The sequence below is a fragment of the Suncus etruscus genome, chromosome 1 (genome assembly GCF_024139225.1).
Source record: "Suncus etruscus isolate mSunEtr1 chromosome 1, mSunEtr1.pri.cur, whole genome shotgun sequence".
Classification (NCBI taxonomy): domain Eukaryota; kingdom Metazoa; phylum Chordata; class Mammalia; order Eulipotyphla; family Soricidae; genus Suncus; species Suncus etruscus.
The window spans coordinates 160205375-160212254 of NC_064848.1; positions in this window are offsets into that span (position 1 = coordinate 160205375).

Consider the following 6880-nt stretch of genomic DNA (forward strand, 5'->3'; position numbering starts at 1 on the left):
TCCCCGGCACATGCGCGCGCGAACTGCGCACGCGCCACGGCACAATGGGCGGTGCCGGGAGACGGGGTCTAAGCCCCGCCCTTGGCCCCGCCCCCAGCCCGTCCCGGCCGGCTCGGAGGCGCACGCTCGGCCCTCCCTCCAATCCGCTCGCAGCCCGGCAGGTAACTGACCCTCCTCCAAGACTTCCCGCCCCGCCTTTACCGGGCCTCAGGTCCCGCCCATCCTGCAGAATCTCAGGTGATGATTGGTCCAGGCTCTGTCCCGCTTTCTCCGTTGCCCAATAAGCCCCGGGAGTTCAAGCTAAAAGTTCCGCCCCCGGTGGCCCGTTTACCCGCCCACAAGTGCGGCTCCCCGCCTTCTTTCTTCCAAAGCAGCAGCTGTCTACTTAGGTAGAAACCTGGTAGGCCCCACAGCCATCTCCATCCCACCCCTCTCAGTACAGTGCGCCCTCCTGCCTCAGTTCCTTGATTTCCACCCTTGAGAGGCCTTTGAAATGTTAAGGGTTGCTCCTGGAAGATTGAACCCTGGTTGGCCTTGTCCAAGGCAAGCTGACAACCTGCTGTGTACTATCGCTCCAGCCCTCCTTACATTTATGATTTTTTTGTTTTTGGGTCACACCCAACAGTGCTCAGGGGTGATTTCTGGTTCTATACTCAGAAATCTCTCTTGGCAGGCTCGGGGGACTATATGAGCTGACGGGATTCTAACCACCGACCTTCTGCATACAAGGCAAATGCCCTACCTCCATGCTATCTCTCCGCCCCCCCCATTTATGATTTTTCTCCAAGAAAATGCAGTTCTGCGTTCTTCCCACACTTTAGTTATCCTCTTTCCCTTCCTCTCTTTCTCTTCATCCCAGACTTAATTAACCTCGAGTTTTCTAACTCTCCTCCCTTCAGCTTTTAATTTGAGACAACGTCTACCCTCATGTGCCAGATGGAATTTGAACTGGCTTGTGCTGCTATCAAGCGTTTGAAGGCACCTGTGAGTGATCAGGAGAAGCTAGTCTTATACAGCTTATACAAACAGGCCACACTGGGGGACTGTGACATCCCCACCCCTCCCAGCACAGATATAAAAGCCATAGCGAAGTGGGAAGCATGGATCAAGCACAAAGGGATGTCCAAGATGGATGCCATGAGGCTCTATGTTGTCAAAGTGGAAGAACTGAAAGCAAAGGACGCTGGTTAGGGCAATCAGATCATAAAGCAAAGCAGACAAGCTGCGACTTCTCTGATAGGGAAGAGGGCTACAAAGACCTTGAGCTGTGCAATGCCTTGAAACCTGGGCTGGGACCTAAATAAATACTTAGTGCAAATTGGTTGTTGGTTGTTGGAAGGGTTCTAAGAACCCAGCGATCAAGTCTGCTTCTGGGAGATGTCTAAGAGCACCTCTTCACCCAGAAAAGTGTGTGCAAATGGGGTTTCTGTGTGGTTCCAGGGAGAGCCAAGAGTGCGAAGTCTCTTTATTCTCAAAGCATATGCAGATATTTGACAGGAATAGAAGCAGGAGAGGAGATAGTTCTATGAAAAGGGCCCAAGTTTTGAGATCTGTAAGAATATTCTCCAGGCTAAGCCTTTGGGAGAAGATGAGGAGGGTAGGTCTCTTGATTCCTTCAAGGAGTTGCCAATTCATTCCCTAACATGATGGAGGGGAAAAACTCAACTTGAGTTGTTTTTGTTTTTTTGTTTTTTGTTTTTTGTTCAGGGTAATGCTCAGGGATTACTCCTGGCTCTGCACTCTGAAATCACTCCTGGCTTGGAGAACCATATGGGATGCCGGGGGAGCGAACTGCCATTTGTTCTAGGTTAGTGCATGCAAGACGCCCTACCGCTTGCACCAATGCTCTGGCCCTCAACTTGAGTTCTACCACCAAAAGTCTCAACTAGAGCACAGACCTGAGCCGGAGAGCTAGCATGGAGGAAAGGCATTTTTGCCTTGCATGCAGAAGGACGGTGGTTCAAATCCCGGCATCCCATATGGTTCTCCGAGCCTGCCAGGAGCTACTTGCCAGGAGTAATCTCTGAGTGCTACCGGGTGTGACCCAAAAACAAAACAAAACGAAAAAGAGCACAGACCTTGTGAAGTTCCTTGGCTAGCGCTGGCAGGCACCTTACCTCTAGCGCCACCACACCGGCCCCTGGTTATAGTGTTTTTATAGGAAAACTCATCTTTGTGTTCTCATTTGTTAGCTTTTGTGCTGCTAAGATTAACATTTTGTGGGGCCGGGCGGTGGCGCTAAAGGTAAGGTGCCTGCCTTGCCTGCGCTATCCTTGGATGGACCGCGGTTCGATCCCCCGGTGTCCCATATGGTCCCCCAAGCCAGGAGCAACTTCTGAGTGCATAGCCAGGAGTAACCCCTGAGCGTTACCGGGTGTGGCCCAAAAACCAAAAAAAAAAAAAAAAAAAAAAGATTAACATTTTGCTACGGTTCTCTATTTGATGAGTAAAAAATGAAGACCCTGGAAGCACAACCTCATCTCTTTACAAACATCTACTTGGGCAAAGCTTTTGGATTTTGTGAATAAAAGATTAAAATTGTAAACAATGTTTTTAAAGGGGCTCTTGGAGAGATAGCAGAGCGGTAGGGCATTTAACTTGCACACAGCCCATCTAGGACAGATGGTGGTTTGAATTTCTGCATCCCTGCCAGGAGCGATTTCTGAGCACAGAGCCAGGAATAACTCCTTGAGCACTGCCAGGTGTGATCTCCCCCACAACCAAAGAAATAGAAAGAAAAAATGAAATGGAAGAGAAGAAAAAAAAAAGTTCAGTAGCAAGTATATCTTTGGGTTAATCCCTGGTCCAAAGCGATTTTATATTTTTCTTGGCCCACACCCAGCACTATGCAGGGCTCACTCCTGGTGGGTTCAGGAGGCTGAGTTGAACCCGGGTTGGCCTTGTGCAAGGCAAACATCCCACCCGCTGGATTACCTCTCTGCTCACTTCTCACCCCATTCCCAGCTCCTTTTTTTGGGAAATCACTATGCCCAAAAGGACCCGATTTCAAAAGCCGATCTTGAAGGTAGAGGCCACTTGGGCCTCAGGTTTGGCCTCAATAAACTGGTTGAGGAAGCAAACCTCTACCAAGGAAGGTCCTACCGCTGCCCTGGCATTGACTTACTCCAAAGAGTGTTCTCTTAACACCCAGACAATGTAGGAACAGCAACAACTTACTTGCAGGGCAGGGCTCTCCACATTGCCTGCTAATGGTGAGGTAAGACTAGAGGACGCTCCATATCATCCTGACTTCGACGAAGGAAATGCACAGAAACCAGAATCTTTAACTATAGGAACCTGACACTAATAACAGCTAATGTGCAGAAAAACTTCACCGGGACCACAGAAAATGACTAAGGGGTTGGACTACCTAGTATGCCTGGAGCCCAGAGTTGGTCTTATGCCAGAAAACTTCAGGGGTAAGGTCTCCTTGTATTTAGGCCAGGGGTCTCAAACTCAATTTACCTGGGGGCCGCAGGAAGCAAAATCGGGGTGATCCTTGAGTGCAAAGTCAAGTAGTAAGCCTTGAACATTGGGGGTGTGACCCAAACAACTAAAACGAAACAAAACAAAAAAAAAAAAAGATTCCTCTAGGGCAGGGCCACAAAATGTTGTACGGAGGGCCGCAAACGGCCTGCCCGCTGCGAGTTTAAGACCCCTGATTTAGGCCAAGGCTTTCTTTTTTCCATTTTCTCATATTTTGCTGGGCCTATGCAAACAACAGCAATTGCCACTCCCATACCGTGATTATTGTATTTTTTTTTTAAATCTTATCCTTTTAAAAAAAAAAAAAAGAGCTTACTAAACTTAAAAAAAAAAAATAAAGTAACTAGTAAAATGCCTGTCTCGAATACAGGCAGGGCATGGAAGGAGGGAAAGGGGGGGCATTGGTGGTGGGAATGTTGCACTGGTGAAGGGAAATGTTCTGTTAATGACTTATCCCAACTACAATCGTGTTTGTAATCATGGTGCTTAAATAGTTTATATGTGTATATAAAAAAATACACTGGTTAGAGGTGGAGCTGTTCGTGAAAGGCTGGGGTCTGGGGCCAGAGTGATAGCACAGTGGTAAGGCGTTTGCTTTGCATGCAGCCGACCCAGGTCGAACCCGGGTTTGATTCCTGGCATCCCATATGGTTTCCCGAGTCTGCCAGGAGCGATTTCTGAGTGCAGAGCCAGAAGTAACTCTTGAGTGCCACCGAGTGATCCTAAAACCAAAAAAAAAAAAAAAAGATTTTAAAGATTAATCAATGCTATTTCAACAAAGGAAAATTGATAGACAATAAGATAACAAGAGGGCTTGGCACTAGAAAGTCAAAATGTCCCAGGTAGATAAACAGCATTAGCTTCTATCATACCAAGCTTTATTTCATATTATTTACAGAACTTGAGATTGAACCTAGAAGAGCTGTACACATAAGATAGGCAGATAAAGAGTGTTTAGTCAGTACCAATATAAACCATTATAAACTTAGAAGACCACAGTAGAGCAGCCTCATTTACTAGGAAGAAGTTTCTTTTCAGAACAACAGTATTACTTAGAAACATTAATACTACTTTTCAATGATTACTCAGTTTAGCCAATAATTTTCCCATACACAGAATAAACATTCTAGTTACCTAGAAAAGAAACATACTCTAGGCAAGTCTTTTGATCGGAAACGTGATTGTTTCTCTAAGTCAGAAAATTTTTTTGTTTTGGGCCATAACTGGTGATACTCAGGAGTTACTCCTGGCCAGAGGTGTGGCGCTAGAGGTAAGGCATGTGCCTTGCAAGCACTAGCCTAGGACAAACCAGGTTTTATCCCCCGGCATCCCATATGGTCCCTCCAAGCCAAGAGTGATTTCTGAGTACATAGCCAGGACTAATCCCTGAGTATCAAACGGGTGTGGTCCCAAAACAAAACAAAATAAAACAAAGAATTACTCTGCGGGGGTTGGGGGGGAGGCACAGAGAATTACTCTGTGGGGGCCAGAGTGATAGCACAGCGGTAGGGCATTTACCTTGCAAGCTGCTAACCCAGGACAAACCCAGATTCGATCTCTGACATTCCATAGGATCCCCTGAGCACCATCAGGAGTGATATCTGAGTGCAGAGGCAGGAATAACCCGAGAGCCGCTAGGTGTGGTCCTAAAACAAACAAAAAACTCCAAACACAAAAATAATTACTCTGCAGTTAGGCCAAAGAGACCACTATGATGATGATGATAGTTGGAAATGATCACTCTGGACAAGAATCTGATGCTGAAAGGAGATAAAGTGATATGCATGATACCCATCAGTAACAATATGCTAACTACAGTCCCTAAAAGGGAAAATAAAAGAGAAGATGAGAGAGAACTGTGTGATATAGATAGGCAGTGGGAGGGCAGGAGGGAAATGGGACATTGGATGGGTGTTGGACATTTTATGACTGAAACTCAATCATAAACAACTTTGTAACTATCTCATGGTGATTCAATTAAAATACTTATTAAAGGGGCCATAGAAATAGCATAGTGGTAGGACATTTGTCTTGCATGTGGCCAACCCGGATGGACCCAAGCTCGATTCCCGGCATCCCATATGGCCCCTGAGCCTGCCAGGAGCGATTTCTGAGTGCACAGCCAGGAGTAACCACCCTTGAGTGCTGCTGGGTGTGACCCAAAAATAAAAACACCAAAAGAAAATTTATTAAAAAAAAATTACTTCTTGGGGCCGGTGAGGCGGCGCTAGAGGTAAGGTGTCTGCCTTGCAAGCGCTAGCCAAGGAACAGACCACAGTTCACTCACCTGGTGTCCCATATGGTCTCCCCAAGCAACGGGGCGATTTCTGAGCACTTAGCCAGGAGTAACCCCTGAGCATCAAATGGGTGTGGTCCCCCCAAAAAAATTACTTCAGGTGCTCAAGGGGACATGGGAAGTGGAGACTGAACTTAAGTCAGCAAACCAAGCACCCTACATAATGTGTTCAGTCCTACTAAGAGGTATTGGTTTTGGGAGGGGAGGGTCACACCTGGCAGTACTCAGTGGTTACTCCTGGCTCTTTACTCAGAAATCAATCCTGGCAGGCTTAGGGGACCATATAGGATGCTGGGGATCAAACCCAGGTTGGCTGCATTCAAGGAAAGTACCCTGCTCACTGTGCTATCACTCTGGCCCTGAGGATTTATTTTTATGTATGCATGTATGCATATGTATGTTTTGGGGCCACACCCGGCAATGCTCAGGGGGTACTCCTGGCTCTGAGCTCAGAAATCAATCCAAGCAGGGTCGGGAGACTGTATGTGATGCCAGGAATTGAACCTGGGTTTATCCCAGGTTGACAGTATTCAAGGCAAATACCTACCTCTATCACTCTGGCCCTAGATATCTTTATATATATATATATATATATATATATATATATATATATATATATATATATATATATAAATCTTTATTTAAGCACCATGATTACAAGCATATTTGTAGTTGGGTTTCAGTCATAAACAGAATACCTCCCCTTCACCAGTGCAACATTCCACTGGCCCCCCTTTTCCCCTGCCCTGCCTATATGGCAACAGGCATTCTACCTCTTTCATTCTTTTAACATTGTCATGCTAGTTGTTAGTGTAGTTATTTCTCTAACAGCGTTCACCACTCTTTGTGGTGAGCTTCAAATTGTGAGCTGGTCCCCTAGATATCTTTTTATTTAAAAGTTAGAAAATTTGGGGGCCAGAGAGATAGGTAGGGCGTTTGCCTTGTATGCAAAAGGACAGTGGTTCGAATCCTGGCATCCCATATGGTCCCCCAAGCCTGCCAGGAGCGATTTCTGAGTGTAGAGCCAGGAGTAACCCCTGAGCACTGCAAGGTGTGACCCAAAAACCAAAGAAAAAAAAAGTTAGAAAATTTAAGTTA